Source organism: Mirounga leonina, unplaced genomic scaffold (assembly GCF_011800145.1).
Source record: "Mirounga leonina isolate KUSES-001 unplaced genomic scaffold, KU_Mleo_1.0 Mir_125, whole genome shotgun sequence".
Classification (NCBI taxonomy): domain Eukaryota; kingdom Metazoa; phylum Chordata; class Mammalia; order Carnivora; family Phocidae; genus Mirounga; species Mirounga leonina.
This window is the reverse complement of record NW_023270305.1, coordinates 66,388,727-66,394,357: the sequence shown is the minus strand read 5'-3', so window position 1 is coordinate 66,394,357 and position 5,631 is coordinate 66,388,727. Positions and strand designations below refer to the sequence as shown.

At 41.7% G+C, this 5,631-nt stretch overlaps 1 pseudogene; it reads left to right on the top strand.

Annotated features, from left to right (window-relative positions):
- The first annotated feature begins 1,359 nt into the window (after positions 1 to 1,359).
- On the top strand, positions 1,360 to 3,617 carry LOC118007573 (annotated as a pseudogene).
- Positions 3,618 to 5,631: the final 2,014 nt, after the last annotated feature.

Below are 5,631 nucleotides of genomic sequence, written 5' to 3'. Positions count from 1 at the left end.
ATGGGCAAAAGACATGACAGACACTTCTCCAAAGAAGACAAACAAATGGCCAACGGACACATGAAAAAATGCTCAACATCACTTGGCATCAGGGAAATACAAATCAAAACCACAATGAGATACCACCTCACACCAGTCAGAATGGCTAAAATTAAGACAGGAAACAACAAATGTTGGCAAGGATGCAGAGAAAGGGGAACCCTCTTACACTGTTGGTGGAAATGCAAGGTGGTGCAACCACTCTGGAAAACAGTATGGAGGTTCCTCAAGAGGTTAAAAATAGAGCTTCCCTATGACCCAGCAATTGCACTACTAGGTATTTACCCCAAAGATTCAAATGTAGTGATCCAAAAGGCCGCTTGCACCCCAATGTTTGTAGCTGCAATATCCACAATAGTCAAACTATGGAAAGAGGTCAGATGTCCATTGACAGATAAATGGATAAAGAAGATGTGAGATATACATACACACACACACATATATATATATATATAGAGAGAGAGAGAGAGAGAGAGAGGAATATTACTCAGCCATCAAAAGGATGAAATCTTACCATTTACATCAATGTGGATGGAACTGTAGGGTATCATGCTGAGCGAAATAAGTCAATTGGAGAAAGACAATTATCATATGGTTTCACTCATATATGGAATATAAGAAACAGCAAAGAGGATCATAGGGGAAGGGAGGGAAAACTGAGTGGGAAGAAATCAGAGGAGACAAACCATGAGAGACTTCTAACTATAGGAAACAAACTGAGGGTTGCTGGAAGGGAGGTGGATGGGGGTGATGGGGTAACTGGGTGATGGACATTAAGGAGGGCACATGGTGTGATGAGCACTGAGTGTTATATGTAACTGATGAATAACTGAACCCTACATCTAAAACAAATGAGGCACTATATGTTGGCTAACTGAATTTAAATAAAAAAAGAAATAAAAATATAAGTCAGGGTATGCTAAGTCTCAAATAATTCCCACTAAAGTTCAAGGGATCTGAACAGGCTAACTGGGGGAAGCTTCCCAGCAGAGGTGGAAGTGAGCTGGACCTTGCAGGAATCATACCTGAGGGAGGAAGACATTTCTGGCAGGATGAAAGCCAAGCTGCCAGAAATGGGCACAGGAGGAGGCAAAGCATAAAAGTTGGATCCAAGTTTTCACGTGAGGTGAGTGCCAGAGATAACAAACTAGATTATAGAGGGTCTTGAAGGCCAGGCTAAGGGCTCTGAGCTTTATTCTGTAAGCAAAAGGGAATCCCTTAAATATTTTGAGTAGAGCTGGGGCATACGCAGAGTCAAAGTTCTGACTATGAAATCTTGAGAGAGCTTGGGATGATTGAAGCAGGTGGGATAGAGCCAGGATGACCCACGAGGTAGCCATTGTGATACTCAGAAGTGTAAGTAGATAGGGGTATTCGCTTGAGGAATGATCCCTCTCCCATTGTTAGTCTATGCTTGTGGAATAAAAACCATGATTAGTATATAAAGCAAATACAAAAAGCAATTTTTAAAAAACCTGTAGAAAGAGCAAGTCAGGCCCGGTGACCCTATAGACAGGAGTTCAAGAAGCAGACCTAGGAAAAGAAAGAAAGAAGGTCTCCAGGCAATTCCTTTACTGACAAAAATGAGTTCTTTAGAAGTCATCCCTTTCGACTGAGGCTGTGAAGAGAAATCTCATTCATTTTTGCAAATTCCAATGCCCTTTGTGGTTTGTAGTGTTTTCAACTACAAGGCAACTTTCCTGCTGTCACTGAAAGCTGTAATGTTTCTTCAAACTACAAAGTAGGGTCAAAACAATACTGAAGTGGGTGAGTGTGTTTTTCTCCAGAAGTGCCTTTTAAGACAGGACGGGGGAGAGATACTCAAGTAAAGAGTTTTTTCATCCCAAGTACTTTAATTATGGTAACAGTCTGAAAATTCCTAACACCTTACATATGAGGACACAAAAGCAATTTTATCGCACTCGTGGTTTTTATTTATATGCAGAAAACTCTTCAGATTTCAGCAAGGAGGCGAGATTTATTATATATTTGCCCTAAAGATACCAAGTCACACACCTGACAGCAAGTCATATTTTACCGAAAAAATGAAGCCTTAAAATTTTACTGTCATAAGGTTTCTAGTCCCTTTCTTGTATTTTAGGGTTCCTACCAAACATGCCAGGAGAGAGGGCGCCTTGAACTTTTCTGACCCTATTGTGTCAAACACATCTCTTACGTGCTTCATACTTCGTCTCAATTCTTTGACAATCCGGTCTGGGGGCTGAGAAATTCTCCATAGGAAAAACCTCAAAACACACACTGTACCTTCCACTCACATCTGGAGTCATATATCAAAACTGCCCTCACAGAGCAGCTCCTGGCTTTTCCTGACAGAAGGGAAGGGAGGTCTACCCTCAGGCCTAGGAGCTGGCTCTCCTGAGTGCCTGCCCTTCCCTCGTTTTCCCCTCAGGTGAAGCCTCATTTCCCCCTTAGGAAGCCTACCTCCCCTCCTTTCCGGTGCTCTAAGTCCTTGGACAGACTCCCCGTGATATCCCCCGAACGCTCTAAATAGTTCCTCAGTAGGTTTCAGCCAGCTGTGATCTGCTCCTTCAGGCCCCAATTTGTGAAGTCAAGTTTCTTTACTACTAAGAAATAAGCATAGTTTAAAATAATGAGGCTCAACTGAATCTGAACCAGTGGGGGGTGAGGCCCCCACATCAGTTCAATTTTTAAAGCAGCACAGGGAGTCTCTTTCCCGTCTTGGGGTTGCATGGAGTCAGCTCCTGGGTCTGTGAGACTAGAAAATTGAGAGCTTCTTCACACCAGCAGCAGCAGCTCTGCCCCATCACCAGGCCACAAAACCAATATACTGAGTCACACCAGAAGCACTGTGGCCATCGTTTGGATTACCAGGAGAAAAAGAGGAAGAAGGAAGGTCTGGAGGTTCGAGAGTGTTCAAAGAAGGCAAAAAAGATGATTGGTCTGAAAGCCGAGCTCTACCATGAACAGCACCAGGCTGAGAAAATACAAATGAAAAAGATTATCATGATGCATGAAAGGAGAAGCCTCCAACAAAAGAATGATGGTGAGACTCTACGAGGAGCGATGCTGCACGCCTACTGGACAGGGAGGGACAGTCCAGAGCTAAAGTCCTTTCCAATAGGATGAAACAAAAACGCCAAGAGAAAGCAGGCAAATGGGAAGTCCCTTTGCCCAAAGTTCGTGCCCAGGGAGAAACAGAAGTATCAGAAGTTATTCAAGCAGGAAAGAGAAAGAACAAAGCATGGAAGAGGATGGTTACTAAAGTCTGCTTTGCTGGAGATGGCTTTCCTCGAACACCCCCTAAATAGGAGAGATTCGTTAGGCCAATGGGCTTACGTTGCCAAGAGGCCCATGTAACACATTCTGAATTGAAAGCCGCCTTTTGCCTGCCAATACTTGGTGTAAAAACGAATTCCTCATCCCCACTATATACAACTTTGGGTGTTTATTACCAAAGGTACTGTCATGGAGATGAACGTGAGTGAGTTGGGTCTTGTGACACAAGGAGGCAAGGTGATTTGGGAAAAATATGCACAGGTACCAATGATCCTGAAAGCGATAGAGGCATAAAGGCAACCTTGCTGGTTGGACAGTAGCTTCCGACAAGTAACTCCTTATAATTACTGAAGACCACATACCAATCGGGAAAACCACCATGACTGCAGTGGTTCTGAATACCACCAAACAGCCCGGTATGTCTGCAGTCACCAAGACAACTATCTATTCTACTGTTAAAAAAAAAAAAAACAAACACAAAAAAAACAAAGAACATGAAAATAGCCCATTTTATAAACTGGTCTTTATTTTCAAGTCAGTTTAGCATCTACATGTTCCTAAGTTTGAATAATTTTAAAGAACAATTATAGAAATATCATGGTCTGTTTCTGCATTAAGAAATGGGTCCTCAGCAATGCAGATCTAGTGTTACTGGAAAAACTAGTATAGTTGAAAATACCTTTTATTGTAAAGGTTAGTGCACACTTAAATCTAGAGCCCAGGCTATGAAACGTCATTTCTGAGATCTTACCTGAAGTCTATTCTACCTCATTTTTCTTCATTAATCCTAAGAAATGTAGCATGGCATACGGTCACATTTGCTTATAAAGTATTTACCCTAAAAGTACAGGAGAGAAGGCACACTACACCAAATAGGAAGAGTTCAGAAGAATTTAGATAAATCTTTTCACCTCTAATCTTTCCTACAGTAAGTTGGTGAATTTGTATTTGAAACATATTTTTCTCTCAATCATGAATAGTAATACCTACTTGGAACTGTATTCTCTACTCAAAATATATAGAAAAAATACACCAAAATGTTTGTATTTTCATACTTTTAGAATGGTTAAAAATTTAAGTAATTCCAGATAAAATAATTTTTAAAAGACTGCACTGATGCCCTTAAAGAGAAATTTGTTTGCAGTTACTTGGATAAAATTAAAAAGGTCATGTTTTAGGTTTGTAACCTGGTCAGATCACTTTTGTAATCTGAATTATGTTTGTAGCTTTGAGCTTTAGGGTGTCCATCATATTACATTAATCTATAATCATGTTAAAGTTTTAAAATTGTTTATTTTTTTAAAGTCTGTCTTGAAAGTACAAAACAAAACAAACAATAAAGTAGCTCAGGTAATTTTAATCTGCAGCCAGGGTTCAGAACCACTAGGTTAGAGGATCTCTAAAGTTCTATCATCTTTAGCATTCCGTGGCTCTAGAAGGTACTAATGGATTACCATGGTACACCAACCCCCTTTCCTTTCAAAACACGATGACTAATCCTAGAATGGCAAATAGTTTCAGTTCAAAGACCTACACTCATGACTTAGTAGTTGTGGTCTAGAGCTCTGTGGTGAGGTTTAAGGCAGAATCTGGACTAAACGGGAAAGAGCGTTATATCAACCAGCAGTGTCTAGCATGAGCAATGGGGAGAGAGAGGCACTCCAGATTTCTCCTGGCCTGTCCTAATCTAAAGAAGAGACCACACAGGAAGAGAGCTCAGACAAGAATGTAGATCAGTGCTATCCCTAGTTTTAGGGATGTACTGCTGTGTAACAAAACTTTCCAAATTGAAGTGGTCCAAAACAACAACTGTGCTCTCATGATGGTATGAATTGGACAGGGTTTTTGCAAGACGGCTTATCCCATTTCCAAGAGGTGTTCAGGAAGGGGATGTTGACAGGGGTTGGAGGGTCAAGATGGCGTCCCACCCCCATGCCTCTCCTTGGTTGGAAAGGCTGGAAAGGGATGTGGGGTTGGCTGGTCTGCCTTCTCAGCAGGGTCCTTACATGGTGGCTCAGAGCTCTAGAAGAGTGAAAGTAAAAGCTGTTGGACTTGTGAAAGGCCTCTTACAAGGCTCAGACAGCATTGTGTCTGCAGAATTCTCTTGGTCACAGCAAGTCACAAGGCCAGCCTCAGGATCAAGGGGAGGAGAAATAAACTCCACCTCTTGATGGGAAGCACAACATGAACGTCCAGGGAGGGAAGGAATGGTTGGCAGCCATCTTAGCAGACAATTGACCATATCCCTTTCTCGGCTCACCTGATGGATCCTCTTGTGTGGCTATTGGCTTAGCAATCGTATCATAAAATAGGTGAAGAAAGCAAGTCGATATT